Source organism: Culex pipiens, chromosome 2 (genome assembly GCF_016801865.2).
Source record: "Culex pipiens pallens isolate TS chromosome 2, TS_CPP_V2, whole genome shotgun sequence".
Taxonomy (NCBI): Eukaryota; Metazoa; Arthropoda; class Insecta; order Diptera; family Culicidae; genus Culex; species Culex pipiens.
In genome coordinates, this window is record NC_068938.1 from 97,052,150 (window position 1) to 97,079,563 (window position 27,414).

Consider the following 27,414-nt stretch of genomic DNA (forward strand, 5'->3'; position numbering starts at 1 on the left):
TTCCTATATTTTCAGTAAAAAGAAGTATGCAGTAATTTTTGTAGTGTCCAAGACTATGCCTCTACGCATTTTTTTTTAAATCTAAATGATAATGGTGCCATTCTATAGCAGAAAATGTGAAAAACATGCAAAAAAATGAAAAAGTGACTGTAAAAACGTGAAAAAAATTAGATAGGCAAAATGTAATTATATAAGGTGGTAGAATAGGCCAAATTCTACCAAAAACAAACATAAACTAAACAAGATAAATGCAAATTAAAATACTAAAAATAAAACAAGAAAAACTTAAAACAAGAGAAGTAAAGTTTTTCGTAGAACAAAAGTTGCTCAAAATGACCTCCTGAACCCGGGAAAAATAAATATTTTCGAAAAAAAAATTTGGGCAGTAGAGGGTTAATTTGAATTTTTTTGTATAATATCACATATCAATTCATCAAACATGTTTAAATAGCGTGTTATCACATCATTAAAAATATTCATTACTATTTGAGATTATAATTTTATTCAATAGTTGATGTATTGCTTACCAATATTCAGTATTGCCCAGTTTTTATTCAAATTTTAAAACAAAACCCCATCATGGTTGTGTTATATAGACGGACGTCGACTTTGGGCTAAGTTAGGATAAAGACTTTTTGCGCTCATGCCTTTGCAAATATTTTTTTAAATTGATGGCCCTGGTCTTTGAGAATCAAATTATAAGCCATGGTTTCAACACTTCAATGAAAAATGGGTTGAAAAATGCAGTTCAATTATCTGACAAACATTTCAAGTTTTCAAAAATCTAAGTTTTGACAAATGTTTGCGCAAAAAAACTTTCATCACGCTTAGAACCCTTTTAAATCAAGATATCAAAAATTATTGAACTGCGTGTTTTATGGCAAAATTTGTCTCTTAGAAAGTGGGCTTCTGATCTACTTTAAATCTTAAAGTCATGTTTAAAATTAAAAGGCCGTTCATATTTTTAAACTATTTTAAAACTGAAATAAAGAATTCCACATATCTTTTCAAACCACTTCTCAGTCCTAGATACCATTTTAGACTTAATAGTTTCGTGAATTTGAATTTTATGTTTTGAACATTTGCTAACTAAATATCATTTAATTTTCAGTCATGCATTCAATGTAGACAATATTTTTAAAACTTTATATTCTTGCTAAATATATCAAACTATCAATATTGTAAAAATACCAAACTTTCAATTCTCAGCAACTACAATTATCATGTCCGAAGTCTCATCCCGCAACTTTCACTTCCCTTATTTCCGTCGCGAAATTCTCAGCAAAAAAATTACCGGTCTCTTTCTCGTGTAAACACAATCCCGTGTGACATTCTCTATTTCTCTCATTCCCGCATTTACAATTATTCCTCCTGAGCAGAGCGTAGCCACAAAAGCCGACACAAGACAAAATTTTCATTTTTACGGGACGTAATGCGTGGTCGGTTCTCAATCCTCCTCTCGCGTTCTTTTATTGCGGTTTTCTGAGCAAACAAAATAATCTTCGGCGAGTGTGCGTGAGCTCTTGCTGGAAATCATGAGATATAAGAAGATAACGCATAAGATAGAGTGACTGTCGCTATACCCTCTGGTATTTTGGTGCAGGAATCTTCAAATAATAGTTTTTTTATCACTCATTTACAACACTGCAAATAACCATTTTTGTAAACATTTATGACTTGATATTTTGATAGCAACTTATTCATACCGATGCAAATATTTTTCAAAGTTTTTGTCCCTCGGCCTTAGCCAAAGTCGAGGGGGACAAAAAAAAATTTAAATGACAAGCCATGGTTTCAACATTTGAATGCAAAAAGTGTTTGAAAATGCATTTTACACTAGTTCAAAAACATGCTAAAAATGATTTAAAACGCAGAAGAATGCATTTTAAATTGATTTCAGCTGATTGCACTTACATTTTGATTAAAATTTTTAAGTTTTTTGAAAAATATCTGTTTTTCCCCTGATTATTCGAGCCAACTTTGAAGAAACGGGGGTGGGGTGGCTATTCCATCCTTATGAACCCAGGAATAAACAAAAAAAACCTATTCGAAAAAAAACAAAACCTAAACAACATCCTTTTCTAGTTCTTAAATTAAACTAGTAATGAGTTTGTTGATAATGAATCGAATAAATCCAATTATATTTTATTTCATGTGAAATCCAATTATCATTCCCTATGGTACAAATCGAATTTACAGAATGCATAGAAAAAAGACGTCAACAAGAAAAGCCTTCTCACAACAAATTTGCCCTCTTCAGAATCAAAACGGCACACATTTCAAGAAGGCGCGTCGTTACTGTATGCTTCTGAATGAATCAAGCCCATATTCACAGTTGAGTGTGTTCTCATGATACGATTCATTGTGCTAGTGAGGTGATCCATTTTATGACCTTACTAGATTAGTGTAAGTTTTAATTTCTCTCTTGAGTTTTTACATGATCATTAAGCTTAAAAGAGATAATTTGATAAAAAGACCAAATATTGGATCACTAACCTTATTTCATATCCTTCCAAAATTCTTCATTCAGCAACAATATCACCAAGTGTGCTGGGCCACAATGCCTCCTTCAGTACAGAAAGTCATGCCGTGTGTGTGTTGTAACGCAAATACTACGAAACGAGCATAAAGAGCCCGTATTTTCTGCATTTCGGACCAACCTTTCCGGCGGGGTTGACTTTTTCTCCCGACAAGCACCCCTCCTTGGAAGGACTCACCCCTGTGCATGGTTGTGCAAGACGCCACTCACCGTACACACTCAGAAATACAAGTGTAACTGCTGCTGCAGGAGCAAATGATCTACCGTGTACCGTATTCGTAGTACTACGCGAACGTGCTCATGAATCATACACAGCTACGGTGCGAAATGTGTGATAACCGAGCCGGACCAGAGTTGGAGGGATGGGGTAAAATATCCGATTTTTTTCTTAGATTGCTGAGCAGGTTTTTTGTTTCAATCTAGCATTTATTGAAGCTCAAAATTCTTTTCAGAAATTGCAAAGATTGCGTGGATTGTGTCTAAAAATGTCTGGTTTGATGCTACCTGATTTTTGACCGACGACATCATGTTTGATTCAACCCCTAAATTATTTTCACAGAAGGATATTGTCTCAAGATTGAGTATACGTTGTTGCAACAATTTTGAAAGGAAAAGACATCAACTCCCCACATTTCACATTTTCTATGCATTTGTCTTTGACAACTTTATGATGTTTAGAAAGGGATTTGAGGTACAGAATTTTTCAAATAGTTTTAATAATATTGTTTTAAAATCAAGAGCAACCATTCGAAATGGTTTAAAACACTTATTTTGCACTTTTCATATGTTGGGATAGTTTTATTTTTATTTTCCAAATTATTTTTATAGAAGATAGCAGAAAATTTTACAAATGTTTTATTTTTAAATATTGAATAAATTGAGCAATATGCGACAAGGGCGGATAAGCATTTTGGTAGTTTAAACTATTTTGCTAATTCTCGAGTTTCAGGGAACTTTTTCACTTAGGGAATTGTTAAATAATTACTTTTTGTCTCGGAATTTGCAAAATAGTTTCAGTTGTCAAAATGCTTATGCGCCCTTTTCAAATATTGCTCCAGATATCAAACCAATAGTTTCAAGGGACCGGCCCGTGGCTTAATGGCTACGGCTCCTGCCTCATAAGCGGAAGGTTCCGGGTTCGATTCCCGACCGGTCTCCTTGAAATTATTCGGCTATAATTGAACTTTGAATATGAACAAAAAAACGCATGAAATCAGGTGAGATTCGAACTCACACCTTTGGATTGGTAGTCAGATGCTCTAGCCACTCGGCCACCGAGGGGTTGACACCCCTTGAGTGAATTAACCTGTAGTGGTGAAATAATGTCACAAGGTCATTCACTATATAATACAACAATCCCATTCCCTACGATTCCCCTACACACACCACACACCATATTCTATAAATAACTCGAAGTGGTTGGTACGGTATGTCCCCACTTCTTCTTCTTCCCCTGATGATTCCATGAAATGTGGGATCCGTTCATAGAATCTGTCTCTTGCGGTTAATGCAACGCAGTAGGCCGGGCCGCTTTAGTGAGTGTAATACATTTCGGGGGTTCTCGAAAGTACTGCAATCATTAATAATGAAAAGAAAGAACTTGAGGCGTAATCTAACCATAAGTTCTTCCCGGATGCTTTCTTCGGACTGGCTGCGCTTGTGTTTGATTAGATTAGATTAGATTATATTATATATCAAACCAATAGTTTCAAGATATTTGGAGTTGAAAAATGAGGGCTTATTAGATGACACTGAGAAATACTCATTTTTTCACATAACCAGCCGAACCGAATTTGATTTTGCGTATTCAAGTGGCTTTTGATATTTTGTTTGACAATATTTTAGATTTTTTCCAAAAATCCTTACTAGATTTTGCACAATCCTCAACGCTAGCGTTAAAAACATACCCAAAATATCGAACATTTCTTTGGAAATTCTACTTTCAATGAGAACAAATTTAATAAAAAAATCAGGATTCTGGGTGTATTTATCATTCTGAAAAGCCCTAATCATCGATCACAAAATCGCTTCTCAAGATAAAGATTTCGAATACTTACATGCCCATTCTGTATTACCAGCACGCAAAATTTTGTGTAGCCAGGTATGGACAAACTAATGATTAAAAATGTATTTTTTGACATAGGGAGTTTATGAACAAAGTTTCATCCAAATCAAAATAATAAAATTTCGAAAAAGAATGGCAAAAAAATAAGAAGTATAAAAATTTAAATTTCGAGCCATTAATTACCATCATTAGTTTCCAAAATATCTAACTACACAGCAAAAAATCCGATGGTAAAATCGCATGCAAAAGCATGCACATCACCTTCGTCAAAATAAACACTTAATATTACACACTGCATGTACATTTTTTGCTACACACAAAAAAAAATTGCAACCGACGGGATTCAAACCCAGCACCAACAGTAAGGACTAGCGCCTTAGCCCACTCGGCCATCAGACCAATGAAAAGCTGTAAGGATAAACGCATATGTGAGGTTTACATTTCGGTCATGTAGGTTTCCCATACTGATGGGCTACATATTTCAGGGAGTAAAATCACACAGAATTGCATAAAATAATGCAATATTTATTTTACACCCAGGCCTTTTACATGCAGCTGGATTACTACTTTTTTAGCTGTGTATTTACGAAAATATTTTTTTTTACAAAAAAAAGTTATTGCGGTACGGTACATCAAAATTTCATAAAAATCAAAAATATTTGTACACGAGCCCTAATGAGTATCAAAGCAGAAAAAAATATTCTAGACTGTTTTCATTTGATTAGACTTCATAAAATTTTTTAAGTTTTTTAAAAAAATGTTTTTAATTTTTTTTTGAGAAACTTATTTGCTCCCTATCAATATAGGGGAAGGTGGGACAAGACGACCATATGGGGCAACAGTCACAATCGCTCGTACGGCCGTAATTTTTACAATTTTGATTATTTCCAGTATGAGGAATTGTTGCTAGCAATGCAATTAGCTGATTCTATTACCACATAACCGCCAAAACGACGTAAACGCCACGGGGCGTAAGATTTAATGAAGTTTTATCAAAACCTTTGTTTCCTTATAATATTTGGATAGTACAAAATAAGGCTTAGGGTTCGTATTATCTCATTTTATCAAAATGCTATTTTTCCTGGATCAGTAGTGTCCCTACCAATGACTTGCACCTATTATAAAGTATGATTTAACTTTTGGTTATTTTTGCTGAGAGCTTTTAAAAAATCTTGTTCAGGTGGGGCAAGTGTACCATATGGATTTTTAGTATGGAGAAATACGAATTGCTGCAACAACATATTTTATTGGGAAAAAATACATAAAAGTATTTAAAAACTGATAAACAACTCTTAAAAAAATTGTCCATGCTAAATTTAGTGATATTATGCAAATTTCCTTTTTTTCATCTGAGTAATAATTTTTTTTCGTAAAAACGATCAAATTATTAGCAAAATATTATTATTTAATCTAAAAATGAAAGAAACGTTTCAAATACATTCTAATCTGATGTATCTAAGTGATAACAGTTCAATTGTTAGCAAATTAACATGCTGTTTCATGCATTGTTCCTCTTGTCCCAACGGGTTGTTTGTCTTGCCCCACTAGTTGAGAAGAACGTACGGAAAATCAAAATTTTTAAAATCAATTTTTTACATCAAAAAACAGATTTTTTTTTTAAACTTGTTCTATCAAAGTCTTAGTCAAGACCTGAAAAAAGATGATTATGAAAAAATCCGACAGATTTTTTTTACGTTTTGATGGGTTATAACGAGCATTTCCTTAGATTGTTACATTTGCCCCACTTTCCCCTATTGTGCTTGTTATCGGTTTGTTGGAACACGGTCTTAAGTAGCTGTAATCGAAAGTCTAAGAACAATTGATGGAATGGAATTGGAATGGAAAATATTGATATGAAAATAAACGGTGGGTCTCAAATCATTGTTAAGACTCAAAGTCAGAGAAAAATGGAAGTCAAAATCGTTTGAATTTTAACTGCCTTGTTTTAAAACTTTTTAATTTGCTTTTTTGAAAATTTGTCACATTTGAAATTTTAAATAATCCTCATTTTTAAACTGATATATGTCACTATCTTGCTCTTGCTGTCTTGACACCCGTATTCAATAATAAATTTAGGTTTAAATTAACAAATTCACGAATTTTGTAATCTTTAACAATATCCCAACCGCCCCTAAGCCCACCCACGCAGCCATCCTTCTTCAGCGGCACATCGTCTCGTCCTACGTCCTTCGCGTTTACGTTCTTATCAGCCGGACCCTTATCAAACCGCAGTCAGCCCGCAGGCAGTCGTTGTCGTCGTCGTCGTCGGTGATGTGTGGAGTAAAAATCGCAACCACCCACCACCCTCTCTAAGGATACTCAGCACACCCCATAACTTAACTCGCACTGGTATTGGTGAGTTCTACCATGGGCGGAACTCCTCACAACGAGTGCCGCCAGGACATGCTCTCTCTTGGGCAGATTGCCTCGCCAGAGCCAGTCCAGCAGTGTGTTTTCTCGCGTTCGGTTGTGTTCTGGGGTTTTCCCTCTCGGGCGGTGTGTGAAAAATTTTCCTCCTTTTTCCAGTTTTTTTGGTTATGAGCCATTTTCTTCTGGTTGGAAAAACAGGCTTATTGGAAATTGATTTCGCTTCCCGGTTAGAATAGTGCTTCTGAGTGAGTGAGAAATTGAGGAAAAGTCACCGGAAAAAAGTGTTTCTGAAAATTGGTAGTGATTTTCCCCAAGTGAAGGAAAAAGTGGGTGGGAAAATTTATGCAAGCATCCTGCAGAGATTAGCTCGCCCCAGAAAGGGGTCCTTTTCCGGACGGAGTGTGTTTTGGTGTTGGAGATTGTCACCACAACAGGATTTGTTCAATATTTAATGCAAAAGAAAGGCTGGTTTGGGAAAATTTCCTGTTAAGGAAAAGTTTTCCCCGAGCAGGTGCACCTCCCTGCTTCGCCCAAGGATTAAACGCCACCCCTCGAATGCGCACACCCTCGATTCAGTTGTAGGCTGCTGCTTCATTCACACATCGACTGTCCCTGCATACAACAGAAAAAAAAACACGAAAAGGATCTTTTCCACCCAGACGCCCACACAAACAGGAATCGGCAAACAACCAGCCAGCCCTAGGACTAATTAAAGTATCGTGACCCTTTTTCGTCAGGCAGGAAAAAAACAAGCAAAGTGTGTGGAACGGTTCCATGATTTAAGGTGTGTATAAATCCTTGTTCTTCAAGTTTATCTTTCCTTTTTTTTTTTTTTTTTGCTGCTGCCACTCATCGTATTTGGTTTTTCTCAATGGGAGACACTCACCGGTGCAAAAAGGAAAAGAACTCAGACGGAGAGCGAAACGACTCACCGAGTGCTCGTGCACCCATTCAGGGCAGAGATGCACCGCTCAAATACTACTTAAAACATTGTTTTGCGATTCTTTATTTTTTTGCCAAACAAACATTTGAATGAATTTTGAGATTTCATCAGCAACTTTTTTACAATTTAAATATTCTTAATTTACTTTTTAATCATAAATAAAAAAAAACACTAAAGAAAACACAAAAATGTATGATTATTTGATTCACATTAAATTGAAAAATCTAAAAAATGGTTCTTGTAAGATTATGACTCAAAATAAGTAAATATTTAATAATAGTTTAATTAAACAATAAAAAATCCGAATTTACAAGGAATATAAGAAACCTTGGTAACAACATGTTGTTAAAGGATTTTCTATATATTTTGATTTTTTTTGAAAGAATAATAGCTGTAATCATGTTTAAAGCGTCCTTTAATAAAATATAATTCATAATCCAGTATTTTTACTTTTTGCTATACACTTTTAATTTCCAGTTGAAAACTAGTTCCAAGAACTTTTTGTTTGGCAAATTTTAAAATAAAAATTTTAATAATATACTTTGTTATTTTTTTAGTTATTTTGTGAAGACTGATTTTTTATGTTTTCGCTCTGAATCAAAATAATGATCCTTTTTTGAAATATTTTTAAGAAATTTATTGTTAATTTTCTATTATTACTTAGATTGTCAATATTTGATTTTTGCCTTCCTCAGCTTACTGAGGAAAGGGTATGAAATCACCCGAAAAACAAAATTCTCAATTTGACCTCCTAGACCCACCTTCATGTATACATTTCGACTCAGAATCAAATTCTGAGCAAATGTCTGTGTGTGTGGTGGGATGTTGATCAAAAAATTTGCACTGGATTATCTCGGCACTGGCTGAACCGATTTGGACCGTTTTGGTCTCATTCGGTCCGTCTTGGGGTCCCATAAGTCGCTATTGAATATTACAAAGTTTAGTTAAGTACTTCAAAAGTTATGCTAATAAAACGATTTTAGCAAAAGTCCGGAAGATTGTAAAAAGGGTGGTTTTTGTTAGAAACCCCGTCATGTTATAGGTATTCAAAAGACCTTTCCAACGATTTCAATAGATTGAAGATCTGACAACCCTATCAAAAGTTGTTAGCTCATAAGCGCCCTGAATTATGAAGATCTGACTGCCCAATCTGAAGTTATGAATAATGAATCAAGTTGATAGAACACTGAAAGGTCTGCCCTTTTGTATCTATTTTGGATAGCATTACCCTCTAAATGTGAGGAAGGCACCAACCACACGGAGAAAAAAGAGTTCCCAAAATCGTGAACAAGCGTTCATGAAAATGGGAACCATGAACAAAGTGTTCAAATGCCATGGTACGTTTTTCAAAATCGTACCATGGAATTTGAACACTTTGTTCGTGGTTCCCATTTTCATGAACGCTTGTTCACGATATTGGGAACTATTTTTTCTCCGTGCACCTATGGGTGGTTTAAGTAACGTTTTGTAAATTTAATTAGAAATTTTGTTAGGTGCTTGATTTTAGCTTTTTCATTTAAATGATTTTTAATCATTCTATTTGTTTGGTATTCGATTATCTGAAAGTTCTATGAAGGGGTTTGGATAATAGAACTTCGGAAAATCAAAACTTCTGATAATCGAGTCTTCGGAAAATCGAGTATGGACGGTTTGCAGTCCAGTGCAAAGTTCAAGTTTATAGAAATTCCACAATTGAGAAGTTCTCTAGATTTTTATAATCGAATTGCACGGCCCTTTTGAAATTTATGTCTCAATTTTAAAAATCTGAAACTATTTTGTTCATTGATTGGCTTGAATCGAATTGTTTGGCCCTTTTGAAATGTAGCTCGTGATTAAAAAATCTAAATATTATTTTTTTTCAACAGTTTGAGAAAATTTTACAAGAGTTTCACTTTTTAACCAAAAACATCGGATCAAGATAAATATTATCGATTTAAAATGGAGGGCCGAATGGAAAGAACTTAGCAAACTCGTTTTTCGTGATTTTTATTATTTGCATGGCCATATCGCAACAACCTAAGTCCGATCAAAAATGTCCAAAAACGAAAATTGTTGAAAATTTTCTCAGCTTTTTTTCAGGATTTTTATCCGAAAACGTTCACCAAAATTGGCTTTCAATTATCTGAAGGTTTATATGGGACTTTGAACAATCGAATCATGAACAAAAACATTTTTTTGATATATTCTTACTTTTAACATCAAATTCGAATTCTACGACCCCATTTTGGCCAAATTCTAATGGTTGATTGCCTGAAAAATTACTAAATGCCTTTTTCAATATTTCATCACCGCCATCTCCAATTGAAAATTTGTTATTTCCTTTAGAGAAGTTTGGGAGTCAAACATTATGCTCAACAATCGATATTAAGCAATCCCTTATTTTGTATGGAGACTCGTATGAAGAAATCAATTAGTCAAAGTGCATATTTGGACCTGAGGAATAGGTTCAAAGTTTCATCAAAATAAAAATAAAACTTGAAAAAAGTGAAAAGTCGACATGCGAAAACGTAGAGAATTGCTCAATTGCTAAAATATATTTAAACATTTGTTTTACAATGTAGAATATTCTTATGTGTTTTTCACATAATACAAAATAACAATGAAACAAGAGAACCTTTGAAAAAACCGCGAGAATGTTGAAAGAACTCACCAGCCCTTGTTTTGTGTTGATCGAACAACTCACACTCAGACTCTCGTTCTCTTTGTTCTCATCTCACATTTTTCGCTCACTCTTACTCTCGCTCTCGTCTCTCTTTTTCGTTCATGCTTGCCCGCTCTCTCTCGTGTCAAATTTATGTTGTGCTTGTGAAAACTCGTGGTTTGATTTCTGTTTATTTTCATGCCCCACTGGGTGGTTCCAGGGGGGGCGGGTGTGAAGTGGAGTTGCTTTTCCATACACAAACCAGCCCGAGCCGAGTGCAGTCACAGTCAGTGCGGTGCGGTTGGTTTCCTGTGTTGATACAAAAACAGAGACACGGTGGAAACTTTAAGCTTTACGACACGGACGGAAATTGAAAATCTACTGGCTGCCCAGGACGGCAAGTCCTGGGAGGGTGAATCAAGTGGAAATGAAACTTTTGTTTGTAACTGCGGAAGGAATTCGGCACGTTTTGGTGATAAAAGTGCACCTTTTTTGTGCCTCTGAGCAGCAACAGGGAATTTTAAGTTGTAATTGTTGGCAGACTTCTTAAATTATTATGTTTAGAACTTATGAAATTGATTTAAAAATTATTTACAGTATTTTTATCGTAGATCGTGAAAACCTATGTCAAGATAACACGAGATTTCAATATTGTAAACAAATTTGGAACATCTAAGAATAGTTTGTTTAAAAATCACTAATAAAAGTTAAACATATTTGATATTGCATACAGGAGTCTTTTCCCAATCTTTTCCATCAAAAATTCTATGTAAAATTTTAAATTGAAATACCAGGAGCAAATTAAGGAATGTTTTGATTGCATTCTAAGCAACAAAATTATTCAACTCCAGATTAGTTAACAGTAATAAAAAAGAAGTGAAAAATTCCTTTTTTCTAAGTATTTTGCCTTCTTTCCTTATTTAGTAGAAAGAAGCTTATAAACATTGTTTGGCATGCACATTTTGCACCTGCTCATGGTCAAGTCCGTGAAAGCAAACTTTTTCTGTACTGGCTATAATCGGATTAAATAACTTTCTCTGAGCTCAAATTTGCATCATTCAACGTTATTAGTTATACTTTTCTCGATCTATAGAACAACAAACTAAAAAAATCGCCCATAATCCCTTTCCCGTTCTCCCAAGTGGCAATCAGTGCCCAAATCCCATTAGGTTCTACACTGCCCGGGCCAGTCTGCGATATGGTCACATCAAAATTCCAGCCATGAATGAGACACGTTTTACCCGGCTACCATTCTACACTGTAAACAGCAATCAGTGAGAAAGTGCATCTTCTTTCTCTTTTTTCGACTTCTTAAAAAAACAGCGGGATACGGAAGTGGAACTTGCACTGAAATTTAAATTTATCTTGCGTCGTGCCTTGCCTTGCGCCAAGGATCAAGGATGCTTTCTTTAACGAGATTCTGGCGGGGCAAAGCTTCCGTAGACTGCTTTTTATGTTGCATTTCTTTATTCGGTGATGTTTTTTTTATTCCTCCGAATTGTCCAGTGTTTGCTACATGCTTGCCTCCAAATTGACTTCTGTTTGCAATGGAAATTTATTTATTTATGGAGAACATATTTCGCTTAACAAACTGTAACACGAAACGTTTACGACCCTAACGTTTGCCCCCGTCTGGACCATTTTATAAAAAAAAAAATCAACTCTCACACTACTAAATGAGCAATTTAGCTCAAATCGTCCCTTAAGCCAACCCCACGAAACCGAACGCTTATGAAACATGATTCATGCGCCCCCTCAAGTGGGCAACAATTAATTGTTTTATGAAGCCAGAAAGCCAGAAACCCCTCCGTGGAACCGGTTCCACTGGTCACATCGGGGGATCTGTTGTTGAACAGAATCCTTTCCGAAGAGAGGAAAAAATAAAACATTATTTCCCGGCAGGGCACGGCAATAACAGAAAACGTTCCTCATCCCTCGGGAGGGTGGCGTCCCTAAACTTTACTCATATCGAACGGGGAATGCCAGTTGAGAGAGTTTTGAAAAATAGAAAATTAAAAAAATGTAGGAGAAAACAACTGTACGGAATGATTGCATTTCTCCCCCGGTTTTTTTAAATTAATAGCTTTCTGCCCAGTGGGAGGCGAGTTCAAGCGAGGTGGTATTTTTGGTCTAGTTTTCAATGAGAAAGTTCTTTTCAGTTGAATTCCCTTTCTTAGGGTTTGCTGCGATCTTTAAAGAATCAATAAACAAAATTTTATTTTTTTGCTTATTGGGTGTTTTTGAAATCGCCTTGAGTCAGGTATTCAAAAATACACAAAAAGCAAAATCACAATCACAATTTTATGATTAAAATGACTTGTTGTGCTTCGAATCCTGGATTCTGATAAAAGCTTATTTAAAATCCGGACACTTTTGCTTCGAATTCCGGACACTAGTTTTTGCTTATGAATCGCACAAATTCGAACTGAAATTTTAGTGAATGGCATTCTTAAGGTCTAAAACAAGTTAACATCAAAACAATCGATATTTTGTGTAATAATTTGCTAGAATTTAAGGAATTCAGAACCATACATTTCTACTTTACTTTCTTGTTGCTTAGGACTCCTATGAAATGTTTCACATTATTGGTAAACTTATTTTTAAAACACAGGTTTATCCATCATTGTACGAAATTATACCCGAGTAATTTAGAAAACAAGATGAGGTGTCCGGATTTCGAAGCTTCCGGGAATCCGAAGCATGACGTTAACTACCATCAGATTTGACCAATTCGAATGCTATTTCCTTCAATTTGTAGCATTTTTTGAGTTCTTTTAGGTGCGTTTTGAATTTTTAAACTCAACTAAATTTGTCCTTAGTTACAGTCGATTTAGGATTTTTGAGGTTTTTAAACCTTCAAACTTTGTGTCCCGATTTGCCCCACTTCCCGTTGACCTAGAGTGCTTCATTTGTCCCAGATGCTAGTTATATATGTCCAAACAACCCCTGAAATTTTCAGGCAGATTCGTGAGATCTCTGCTCGTGAACTCACTCTTAAAAATAACATCAAAATTATACTTTAAGAAAAGTTCAATCAAAAATGAAATTGAATGCTTTCTGGGTGACTCTCCAAATCATCGTTTTTCTGTATCTTTTTATAGCTTTGGCAAAATTGTACATAGGACAATTATGTGTTCATGGACAGAATACCTATATCAAACATGAACAAAACTGGTTGCATTTTTAAAAGTGATGTGAGGACTACTTGAATTTTTAAACGTTTCACTGACACTTAGGTACTTAAGCACCTGTGAACAACAAAGTGTTAAAAATATTATTTTCTTATTATTTTATCAGTTGATGTATTTTCTTGAATTGTTTGTGTCAAGGAAATACTTATAAGTGTACCTAAGAAAACAAAAAGTGGCAATAGTACAGCTTTGAGTTGAAAATAAAAAATTAAAATAAAGTCTGGTAATAAACGATATAAAATTGGCTGTCTTCGCCTGATACTCTGTTTATTTCTATTTTTTTTTTGCAAATGCATAAAGTCTTCTTCGTGTAGATAACAAACAACATAAAAATCGGCATTATTTAAAAGAAGCTAAAATATATAAACTATGTACCATCGGCATTATGGAAGACCCCAACTCTCCCGACACAGTCGTGCCACCGCTCTGCTGCGACTCGCTGCGTTCGTGCCTTCCAAGTCGTCCCGGCCCTGTGTTCGGCTCAAGAGAAGGGGTCTTCCAGCATGCACTCTCAGGCATGTATCATGGCTTTCCCGTCCAATCGCCGTCTCCTGATGCTTCCCAACCTTTCAGCTGCAACCAGCCACCCCGTCTGGCTTTACACGCGTCGCCCACAGCTCAGCAATGTCATCTGTACTATCAAAACGCCGGAGGCATGAACGGTACAATAAGCGATTACCTACACGCTAGTTCAGGGGAATGCTACGATTTCATTGCGCTGACGGAGACCTGGCTGAAGGATCACACGCTCTCCGCTCACATCTTCGGACCTGAATATGAAACCTTCCGTTGTAATCGCGGGCCGGATAACAGCAAGAAAACTGAGGGTGGTGGAGTTCTCATCGCCGCACGCAAAAGCTTCAAGCCTCGTCGGATTCATCAGGACAACTGGAAGACGGTGGAGCAAGTATGGGTTTCGCTGAAGCTATCGGATCGTGTGCTATATCTCTGCGCGGTTTACTTCCCACCGGAACGCACTTACAAAGACTTGTACAAAGCTCACCTGGAATCTGTGCGATCTATTGTAGAACGAGCCCGTCTAATCGACGACATTTTTGTCGTCGGCGATTTCAATCTCCCAAAGTTGAATTGGACGCACTGTCGAAACGGATTTCTTTTTCCCGACCCCGACCGATCCCAGTTCCATTCCTGTGCCCGTGATCTTCTCGACAGTTACAGTGCGAGCACTCTGCAGCAGATCAACCACGTGACAAACGAGGATGGTCGGAGTCTAGATCTCTGCTTCGTTAGTGTACGTGACACCGCCCCTGTAGTCACCGCCGCGGCGGTTCCACTCGCTAAGGTAGTCGCACGTCATCCGGCACTCATTATATCGGTCGACGGCAGCTGTAGCACCGAGTACCGAGAAGAGATCGCCCTGGTCCGATACAACTTTCGGCGCGCCGACTTCGAGAGTTTGTCCCGCGCCCTACGTGGTATCGAGTGGAGCAGCGTTCTGGACCCTGTAGACATCGATTTAGCAGTCGATACGTACACATCTATTCTGGGCAGACTGATTGAACAGTTTGTGCCGAAGATTCGGAAGGTGGTCTCCCATCACCTTCCCTGGCAAACCCAAGAACTTCGCCTCCTCAAGACCCAGAAAAGAGCTGCCTTTAAGGTTTCCAACGGATCTGCACACTTACGCGACTACTATCTTCGGATTAATCACAGCTATCAACGATTGAGTCGCAGGTGCTTTGCAAACTACCAGCGCAAAATGCAGAAGAAATTGAAAACCGACCCGAAGAAATTCTGGAAATTCGTCAACGAGAGCCGTAGAGAATCTGGATTGCCGACTTCAATGCGGTTGGCTGACGAAGAAGGAGATGATGCAGACCAAATTTGCCAGCTTTTCGCGAAGAAGTTTGCCGGTGTATTCTGTGCGGAGCCTATTACTGATGAGGAAGTTCGAGCCGCCGCAGAAAACGTTCCACGTCGGGATGAACTACTGACTTCGATCGAGATTGATGAAGGTACCATCCAAGCCGCTGCAGCCAAACTAAAACACTCTTGCTCACCAGGACCGGACGGGATACCGTCTACCCTGCTGAAACGTTGTTCCTCCAGCCTATCGGCACCACTTTTACACCTGTTTCGTCTTTCGTTGAGCTCTGGAAAGTTCCCTTTTGCCTGGAAGCAAGCTTACATGTTTCCAGTGCACAAAAAAGGCGATCGAACTAACGTGGAGAACTACCGTGGGATTTCCGCCTTGTGTGCCACCTCAAAGTTGCTGGAATTGGTTGTGATTGATCCGGTTTTCTCGCATTGCCGCCAAGACCTTGCTGATGAACAACACGGGTTCTTTCCTAAGCGATCAACAGCAACCAATCTCCTCTGCTTCACCGAATCGATCATCAACAGCTTCGACGCCCACTCTCAAACCGATGCCATCTACACAGATCTGTCAGCCGCCTTCGACAAAATTAACCATCGCATCGCTGTTGCTAAGCTTGAGAGATTGGGTTTCCGAGGAAGCCTATTGGCCTGGTTCAAGTCTTATCTAACGGGACGTTCGCTGAGGGTGAGAATCGGAGACGCACTTTCCGATATCATCGACGCCACATCGGGTATCGCGCAAGGAAGCCACCTCGGTCCGGTGGTATTCCTGTTTTACTTTAACGACGTTAATTACACCGTCACTGGACCTCGCCTCGTTTACGCGGATGACCTCAAGCTTTTTGCTCGAATTGACAACTCGAACGACGCCGAAGCATTGCAGCGCGATCTTGACAGGTTTGCTGGTTGGTGCGATGTGAACCGCATGATCCTCAACCCTGGAAAATGCCAATCGATCACGTTCAGTCGGAGACACTTCCCAGTAACCTTCGACTACCGTATTAATGATACTTCTGTCGAACGGGTCACTCACGTGAAGGATTTGGGAGTCATCTTGGACACGCAACTCACTTTCAAGCAACATCTGTCATACATAATCGCCAAAGCCTCCCGACAACTAGGATTGGTAATCCGCATGACGCGCAAGTTCACTGACATTTATTGTCTAAAGACCCTGTACTGCTCGCTGGTCCGCTCCACTCTAGAGTACTGTTCGACAGTGTGGTCCCCGCACTACAACAACGCTGTTTGCCGCCTCGAAAGCATCCAACGAAGGTTTGTGCGATATGCCCTCAGGCAGCTGCCGTGGACAAATCCCTTGCAACTTCCGCCGTACGAACAACGCTGCCGTTTGATCGACCTCGATACACTCCAGCTACGACGAGACCTAGCCCGTGCAATGACTTCTGCTGATGTCCTACTCGGCCGGATTGATTGCCCTGACCTGCGTAACCAGATTCAGCTCCGAGTGCCTACCCGTCAACTACGCCACACGCCAGCTCTCGAAGTTCCGTTTCGTCGCACCAACTACAGCGCGAATGGTGCCATCAACGGACTTAAAAGAGCGTTTAACAAAGTGTCCAGTGTGTTTAGCTTAGATGTGTCTCGTACTACGTTGCGTTTTAAGTTTGTGTCCTTGTTAAGATCTTTGTTACGCATGTAAATTTAGTTTTAAGTTCATCATTGGGGCAAAATAAGTGCCTGTTGAGAAGCAATAAACAACCATATATTCATTCCAGATTGACATTGGGGCAAAATAAGTGCCTGTTGAGAAGCAATAAACAACCATATATTCATTCCAGATTGACAAGGCAATGGGCAGCAATTGCTAATGATGAATTTATTTGACCACATCTCTATATTAAATGAAAAATGTCACTTATTTTGTTGAAAAAAATCTTAAATAATATCATGAACTTAAAATTGAGTCCGAACTTAATGAATTAAATCCAAGAAGTGGTGTCCGGAATTCTAACCAAAGGGTTAAAATGTTGAATCAGCTATTGTTTAGTGTTCGGATTTTGAAGCAAAATAGATTATAATTTGATTTTTTTAACATTAAATTGATGGAAAGGATGTGTATTGGATACATATTCTAAAAATTTAAATAAACATGTACACATTTTAAAGGAGGCATTTTTCAACAAGAAATATTTAAAAAAAATCGAGTTCAATCATGTTTGACATACCGTCATTTGGGGCAAATCGGGACTACAGTCTGACTAGGGACATCCCTATTTAGAGCTCTTTTTTTATTTGCGAATAGATATACTCATTTTGTTGGGTAATTCTATTCTGACCGAAATCAATCAGAAAAATTAAAATACTCAACATGATTAAAACTGCTGTCAAAGTTTTACCCCATGTGTCCCAATTCGCCCCAGTTGACGGTATTATTATTTTGTAAATCCATTGCTGCAGCTTCTGTCTCTCAATCAGATGATTTAAGGTTCAAACTTCATGTTACATACTGGACATAAAATCGACATTTTGACAGATTTGGCCATAACCTAGAGTGGCCGGTGCGCTCAGATGAGTTCAAACGGAGGAACATTTATCGATCCGAACATGTTTTGGCAACTTGGGTATCAAACTTCATGGTTTTTGATACTGGACCTGAAAATTGGCATTTAGACAGAGCCACAAACAGGAAACTAGGTTATGTTTGTTACAAACATGGACTTAAATTAACGTGGTTTAAATTTGAAATATAGATATTATCTCAAGAGCTGAATGCCAAGTTCTTTGTCACATTGATCATGGGTAGCATAACTTGGGAACAGAGATAGAGTACTACCGTATTGCTTTGACAATTAGTTTGAAAATGTAAATTTTCTAAATTGTCATATTTGAGATTTTAGCCTCAAGAAGAACAACATCGATTTGAAGCTTCTCATTTTAGGATGAAAATTTTATTAAATGCATATATTGATCACAACAAAGTTAACACACCATCATTTTTTTTTTTTTTGCATTCGTGTGATTCATTTTTCATACCTTATTTTTCCTAAATCTACCCATTACGTTTCGAAACATTGACAAAGTGATGAACCTTTCGACCGGCACAACATAAATTTCCGCCCCATTCAATGCCATAAATCCTTCCCCACAAACCTTCAGACTTCTGGAATCATCCCCTCCTTTTGCAACTCATCTCAACACTTGCCAGAGAGAGCGTGTCTTGGAACTGACACTGCCTCATATCATCGTCGTCTTGGCCTATCAGTTTCATTTTCATCATCGCATCTTTAAGCCGGGGGGTTTTCCTCGATATCTGCTGCCAGACACGTGCCTCTGTTGCGCCCAAGGGGCCGTTTTTGGCCCCGGCACTGATGGCCGTGACTACGCCGTGAGACGTTCGGCGGATTCCCTGACGAAAGGAAGCATTACGGATCAAACGGGGATTCTTTTAATGGTTTCAACCCTTGAAGATTGCATTGAAATGATAAGACAAATATATGCAAAGTGATGGGCAGTCCAGGGTTAAGGACGTCCAGTGATGCGCGAAAATGGGGATGCGGGGGTGAAAATCTGTGACAAACGTATAATGGGCGATATGTTTAGGGATCGTTTGGAAGGGTTATTTCGATACTCTGCTGCGTAGGCTTCCACCCTCTTTCTGAAGTTGGATATGTTATTAGATGTATTACCACATCTGCAACATATGCTGCGTGAACTTTCAGTAAAAGGGGTTGCAAACAGTATCAACTTGGGGACAATTTAGCAAATTTTCAAATTCACTCTTTAAATCGTCACCCTTGCTGAAAGTTAGCGTCAATCCTTAATTACCACATTTTCAAAATTCGTCATTTTTCAAAACATCCCCTCCATTAAATCCACTCGCAAAACTCTTCACAAGAATTAATTTGAACATCAAGTGCTGGCGCAAACACGCTGACGCTTTCCCCCCATTTCGGTTCGAGTTGTTAGCACATAGAATCCTTGCCTCATTTTCCACCCTCGCACTTTTGCATCACAAGAATCCCTCACCTCTTCCGAATGAACAACTCATTGTTCCGAGTCGAGGGGCCGCTGTTTGCCGAGTGCGTAGCGCAATTGTTGTAGATATTTTCCCTTCCCCATTGCTGCTGTTGAATGCTGTTGGATTTTCATCTGATGTTTGATTTATAGCCAGCGAAAAGGTTGTCATCGTGACAACCAGACTGAAAGCCAACAGGACTAGTAGCAGTGAAAGCAAGACTTTAGAGCGTGGTTGAACGGGGAGTCCCCCTCAAAACTGGCATAAGCCAGACAATGCGATGTTGCATTTTCCACCAGTTGGACGGACGGACAACGTTGTTTGGGTTGTTTTGCTTGTAGAACTGTCTGGGAGTCAGTTGAAGTGGGTTCTTGAGTTTTCAGCTTTTTTACTCCTGAACACTAAATACATTTTTATTAAAATCTGAGCTATTAGCTCAATTGTACAAACTTCTAGAAACTATGAACATTTTGAACGGTCGCTTTTTAAAATTGTTGCCCATTTCAACCCTTCCACGTTCGAACGAAAATTAATTCCACCCTTAACCAATGCAGTGCAAATGCCATTTCCTGGGCCATTAAAAGAGTACTTGTTCCGAATGCACAACCCAGACTAACTGTGTCCACAACAGCAGCAGCATCAGGTCTGCACCTAATATGATAAGCCACAGACAGACAATTTTACAACCGCACATATTCGCTTATACGGGAACCCCACTCGGACATTGCCCAAAAATTACTCCCCCACATATTTTTGGCCAGACTTCGACTTCGTAAATGGCCATTACGCCACTCGAGATTATTCCGTTTCTATTTTGGAAGCCTGTATGAGCTGCTTGCATGCCTTTTAGGAAAATCCCTTTTTGTGGGACTTGAAATTGCTTTTTGTAACACAGATAGCCGTAATTTTAAAGAATATCTCGTAAATAATTAATCATGACTTCTTCTGATAATCATAAAGCATCAAATTATATTTCGGAAAAACACTCCATCCGTTATGCACCCTCGGCTATTTTCCGCACCCGTCACCAGCACCGATTCTCTGATGTACGATTCCGATAGCGCTCTAATAAGCATGGCTGAATGTGTTTGAAATTCATCAGTGGCTTGAATAATTCATAATGTTGGTTGGATATCCAGATCCTGCAACAACAAAGTGGGCCCGGGACTTTGGAGCCACCACGCACACACACGCGCGCGGAAGAGCTTTCCGAATTCATTATAAAAGTGACATCAACGACAACATTATGCGAAGCCGGCGCATGGGGGACGAGAGGATGAAGGGGAGTTGGTGGAACACATCATAAGACATTTAATCACCGGTAGGGCACATATGCTGAGGGGCAGAATGCGAAGCAGACAGCATCCTTGAGCTGTTGGAAGATATGGAATAGATTATTACACCGGCTTACAAAAAAAAGTTTGTTTTTCCTGAAAATGATCAAATGAAAGCAATTATTCAAACAATGATTTAATATTGGTCATTTTATTTCAAGAGCAATCTCTCCATGAAAAACTAACTTAGTCCACCTATATGGTGCGGATCACACAATTCTATCGAAAGAACATCAATATTACTTAACTGGTCATAATTTGAACATGATTGCCAGATCTTAGAATTTCAAGCCTCAGATCCGGAAAAAGATTTCAAACAGATAAGTGAGATCCGACGCCAAAAACTGCCAAAAACTTCACTTTAGTGGGCATAACTTGAGACATGCACGGATAAAATTCTTGTAAGCAAATCCGATAACTCTGTGTTGTTGAATTTGACAACATTGAAATGTTTCCAAAATCGACAACATTGTTGTTCAAAATCAAGAAAAATGTTGACGATTTCGACAATACAGAGTTACCGGATTTGCTTACAGGATTTCTATCCGGTTGGTTTCCAAATCTTATAACTTTTTGACTGTGAAACAAAATAAAAACTGAAAAAAATCTTGAAGAAATTCAGTGAAACATTGTTTGCATACGTTTGAAATACGCACAGTGCTCCCGAAGGCAAATAAAAAATAATTAAAGATTAAGCATGTAGGTTTTTTGTTGAAAGTTTCGATTCAACGTCTTTTTCAAGAAATTGTAACACATTTTAGTTTTGTTGTAGTTTTGAAGAGGTTGTACAGAATACTTCCGAAAATGTATGAGAGATGCTTTTTAGTCCCACATGCTGAGTTAAATACGAGTTAAATAAGCAATAAAGCCAAAATGGACTATTTTAGGAGGTTAGCCAGAGCAAAATTGAAGAGTTTCATAAGACAAAATAATTTTATTGTATGCTTTATTGATGCTTTAAAGAGCTCTACAAGATACGAATAATGCTGTCTAGCTGGGAAATAAGTTTTGTTGTAACCTGAAAGAATTCTTAAATTCTTATAACAGAACAAATTGCATTTTCATTTACTCTGATAGGAAACCTAAAGCCTGTATCGCAGACTGAATAGCATGCATAATTGTTTTATTGAAGGCAATGATTCTTCTTCTAGATGGAATCAGAAAATACTTTTGACCGACAACGATTCACAAATCAATAATATTAAAGACATAAATATCAGTGATTAAATCTCTCATGTAATGCACTGTAAAGGTAATGCCAAAAAAAAACCATCGAACTTTTTTTTGAGATAGTTCGAAAAAATGGTACGCGCCTTCTCAAATTATTAGAAAAAGTTTGTAATTTTACCTACAAAAATAATTTGAGCACGGTCATTGCTCAAGAATTCAACATGGCTACGCTTTTCAGTAACATTTCTCTCTAGGCAATATGGCCAAATTTATTAAATGTAATTATTCTTGCTAAAGACTGTTTTAAATTCATCTCTTCTTTAAATGGTCTTGCTCAAAACTGACTAGGAATAACTTGTTTTAAGAGAGATTTATTACGGTTTCAGTCAGGATAATGTAGCTTTTTGATGGTTTTATTGAAGTCTAAATCGCCTAAGCTGAGACCGCAGCGCATGCCTGTCATTGATTACTGCAAGAAGATCCGACTAGAGAAATCGCCAAAATTTCACCACAATTCAATAAAAAAAACAACAGCGTTTGTTCGTTGTAATGGTAATTTTATTACATAATATACACTAACCAATTCACTTTATACTCAATTCATTGTAAACACTATTACCATCACAGGTTGATAAGCGCTGCACTGTCCTGAAGAAATGTATATTTTCACCTTTCCATCTTGTAGTTGATTATACCTTTGACCCCCACTGTACAACATATACTGCACAAATTATTTTACTTTTCAGACATTTAAATTATCTGCAAAACAAAAATCGTAAGTGAAATTAAAATCAAAAACTCAGCTTAACTCGCTCAAACAGCATCAGCAAATTGCTAATGACAGCGCGTAGCAATACACGTTACAAAATCCGGATGGTTTTGTACAAGAAAGCTTGTAGAATACAAAGTTTTATCAATTTCTTTTTGAAAACCATTAGCACTATAAACTGTACTGATCAAGCCTTAAAGGTTTTCATTAAAAAGTCTGCGAGATACAATCCACAAACAAAATGTGTGTAACCATTAGGGTGGGTACGGATTTTGAAAAGTTCTCAGATCAAGTTCTGGTGTGGTTCCCCTTGTAGGGCATACCCAAAGGGACTCTCACGCCAAATTTCAGCTCATTTGGTTGAAAACTGGCTTGTCTCAAGCGGGTTCAAGTTTACATGGGAATTACTATGGGAAATTTTGAATTTTCGTTCATACGCTCCTACAGGCCTGGGGAAAACATGTAGAAACTTCTAGGATGGCCAGAAATGAGCGGAATCGTCTGGAGAACAACTTTCCCTAAGAGACCAGGTCGATTCGTTCAACCCCCATCGAGCTCAACGGCAATACATCCGGGGTTTTCGGAACCAACGGTTTTCCCCAGAAAAGCATCAAATTTTCCTTAGCATGCTATGAATGCTTGATGAAAACCGCGACGCCACATGTCAAACAGCTACAGTTACAGAAGTTCCGAAATTTCGCTCTATATTTCTAAGAACAATGAAATGTTTTCTTGATCGCCAATTTTCGATAACTAAAGTAATTTTCACAAATGTTTTATTTGTTTGCTTTGAAAATTTGACCATTAGTTGCTGAGATATTGGCATTATAAAATGGAGCGTTGATCTGTTTGGGTAAGACTTAGAATCCTTCTATTTCCCTGTTTTTTTTTATTTTTATCCGTTGTATTCAATCAAACCGTGATTTGCGGAATGAGATCTTTATATAGCAATTCCCCACGAAAACAGCATGATTCGAAAAAAGTTCTCCGATCCGATCCGAGTTGCGTATTTAAATTACAAAAAAAATGGTACTCTATCATGAATAGGTCACCGCTGAAATTTTCAAGTTATCGCTGTTTTAGTGAAAAAAAATACGTTTTTTCCCCGTTTTCGTCATTTTCCCATTTTTGCGTGTGGCGCGTCGAAATCCCCAGTTTTTATTTTCAAAAAATCGTGTCTCAAAGTATTGAAAACATATTTTACCAATTTTTTATATATTATGTAAAATTTCCCGAGGAATAAGGTAATACAATTTACAAACATAGGCTTTTTGGTCCAGAGATCTTCAAAGCAGCATTTTAAGTTTTCATACGACCTTCTGAAATGTTAAGCTAGATTTATGCAACTTCTTACTATTTTTCCCAAATAGCCAAACTAATTAACTTTCTTTTGTGTCTAACACAGCTAAAATCGAATGTAATGGCGCGGAGATATGATTTTTTTTAAAGTGGTTTTTGCGAAAATCTACGAAAATTGACATTTTTCGGACCACCCTAACGAGGCGTAGGTCACCTTAATGGCCAAACAAAAAAATACGGGTCTAATGATTTCAAACAAGGAACCCCCAGAAAAACTTTGATCGCAGAACTTTTTTTTCGAATCGTGCTGGGAATTGCTGTATAAAGATACAGTATGTAAAAAAAGTATTTACTAGGGTGGGTACGGATTTTGAAAAGTTCTCAGATTAAGTTCTGGTGTGGTTCTCCTTGTAGGGCATACTCATAGAGACTCTCACGCCAAATTTCAGCTCATTTGGTTGAAAAGTGGCTTGTCTCAAGCGGGTTCAAGTTTACATGGAAATTACTATGGGAAATTTTGAATTTTCGTTCATTTGCTCCTACAGGCCTGGGGAAAACATGTCGAAACTTCTAGGATGGCCAGAAATGAGCGGAATCGTCTGGAGAACAACTTTCCCTAAGAGACCAGGTCGATTCGTCCAACCCCCATCGAGCTCAACGGCAAAACATCCGGGGTTTTCGGAACCAACGGTTTTCCCCAGAAAAGCATCAAATGTTCCTTAGCATGCTATGAATGCTTGATGAAAACCACGACGCCACGTGTCAAACAGCTACCACGTGATTGTAAAATTTGCACCATAATAGTTTTTTTCTTATTTGGAGGTTCAGAATACAGCTGAATAGTATCCTGATCACCATGAATGATAATTCTATGGTTCAAAAAGTATTGCGCAATTCTCACTAACTTGGACTTCGCACTAAATTATTGCTATCGATCGCACTATTGCGACTTGTCAAACTGGCTTGGGAAATTTTAATTTTCTCAAAAAATGATCAAAGCGAGCCGATGTTGCTCACCTGTAAATCGCAATTTTAAAGTGCGAATGTCCGGTTTGGTGGAAACTGCGACTGGAAATGTAAATAAACAACTGCTGGTTGCCTAGTTTTTGGAAAATTTGTTGTCAAAAGTGCGTGAAAAAAGTGCGGGCCAAATCCAAGTTACAGTGCAAGGATCAATAATAAAAAGTAATTTTTATAGGCGATGCTAGTCCACGTGATAGCTGTTTGACATGTGGCGTCGTGGTCATCAAGCATTCATAGCATGCTAAGGAATATTTGATGCTTTTCTAGGGAAAACCGTTGGTTCTGAAAACCCCGGATGTTTTGCCTTTGAGCTCGATGGGGGTTGAGCGAATCGACCTGGTCACTTAGGGAAAGTTGTTCTCCAGACGATTCCGCTCATTTCTGGCCATCCTAGAAGATTCGACATGTTTTCCCCAGGCCTGTAGGAGCGAATGAACGAAAATTCAAAATTTCCCATAGTAATTTCCATGTTAACTTGAACCCGCTTGAGACAAGCCACTTTTCAACCAAATGAGCTGAAATTTGGCGTGAAAGTCTCTATGGGTATGCCCTACAAGGGAAACCACACCAGAACTTGATCTGAGAAATTTTCAAAATCCGTATTTACACCGCTTGGGCACTTTGCACATTTTGTGATGAAACATGTTAACAATTTAAAGTTTGACAGAAACCTAGTACTACGTTTTGTTTAAAAACTTATGTCTAATATTTTGCTACAAAAAGCTCATGAAAAGATAATAAAAAATAATTTGAATTGAATATAAAGTTTACTAACTACTCAGTATAAAAGTTTATATAACTCTGTAAATTCTATGCAAAACTTATCCAAACTGAATTCCGCAAACTTTTAATTTAACTAAATGTCAATATATTACCATAGAATTGCTAAATAAACATTTTGGAGTGGGTAAAACACCGTTTTGGGGGTATTTGTATCTGTATAATAGATTTTTCGTTGGAATTTCGTACCAACCCGGAATTACGTCGTCGGAAAATCCGCCGGCATCCTAACCGGTCCACGATATACAAGTCAACCTATAGGGCATTAGGGTGTAATATCAAAATCGATTTTCCAGCACAGCACTTTTTCAGTTTCTTTTGGGGTCCTAAACAACCCCCCGAAGTTTGGGACCGATTAGTTTAGTCCTCACTTTGCACAAAGTGATTCAATTTTCTTTATAAATTTGTATGGGGAAAACATTTTTTTTTGGATTGTGATATTTATCAAATCCACGTTTCATGCTATATCAAAACCGGACTCATATTCGGATGCTCTGGAATGTCCTCTACAACTTTCCCGAAGAGAGTATGATGCTAGCTTGCCCCTAAAAAAAGATACAGCGTGTTCAAAATTCGTCTAAAACGTGTTTTATGCTCGAAAATCACGTTTTAGACGAGTTTTGAGGACACTATATCTTCTTTCAGGAGCAAGTTAGCACCATGCCCGTATAGTTGGTAGCCTTACGTATACCTATTTTTAATAGTCCTCATCAATACCTACAATATCAAACTATCAGAAATTTTTTCTATCCTGCACCTTTTACAGATTTTCAAAAATTTACGTACCGTTTTTAACTACCAAAGTTGTATGAAGACTTCACAGTAAAAAAATGAGTAAATTCGGAAGGTGTAATTTTGGAAGGTATAAAAGGCCTCTTACTTGATGTAATTTTAGACTGAAAAAGTGTCATCTCAGATGTAATATTACCATTTTTTTACCATGTTGTATGGGTGAACAAATGACAAACAAAATGGCCTTTTGGTCGTATGAAAGGCCTAAAAAAATGAAATTATCCGAAATTGGCCGATCTTGTAGAGAATTGAACCGCTAACAAAATACCAGTGCGCTTGTTAACTGTGAGGGAGGACCGCAGAGGGAATGTTCAAAAGCTATTGGTGTGGTAGTGACAAACTGTCAAAATAAAACAAAGCACGTCAGTTTGGTTTGTTTGGTTTGTTTGTTTTTTTTTATTTTTTTCAATGACTTTGGTGCTTAGATGCGCCTTTTTGTGAACTAAAAATGACTGATTTTCACATTCATAATCAAAGTCAAATTTTACATTTAGTACCAGTTTTACATAAAACATTGAATGTGTAAGCCAGTGTTACCACCAGCGGAAGCTTTATGAAGCCATCAGCGAAGAAGCTGCCTGGTTTTCCATGTCGCGACGGATAAGCCTGTGCTCGCCCAAGTTATTGAATTTCATCTTTTCCAGCGGAGAGTTTCATCGCCGCAGAGCCGAGTTTTGCCC

At 37.7% G+C, this 27,414-nt stretch overlaps 1 protein-coding gene across 4 annotated transcripts in view; it reads left to right on the forward strand.

The window, feature by feature from the left end:
* The window catches only part of LOC120416601 (SH2 domain-containing protein 3C), a 103,144-nt gene that overhangs the window by 28,690 nt on the left and 47,040 nt on the right, over window positions 1-27,414 (forward strand). Inside the window, exon 1 of one of the 4 annotated variants that reach the window (XM_039578395.2) lies at window positions 7,032-7,758. The exons of the other annotated variants lie outside the window; for them this stretch is intronic. The gene's annotated coding sequence lies outside the window, so the exon portion shown is untranslated. Of the gene's footprint in view, window positions 1-7,031; window positions 7,759-27,414 lie in introns of those variants that run through there. 4 annotated transcript variants of the gene reach the window in all.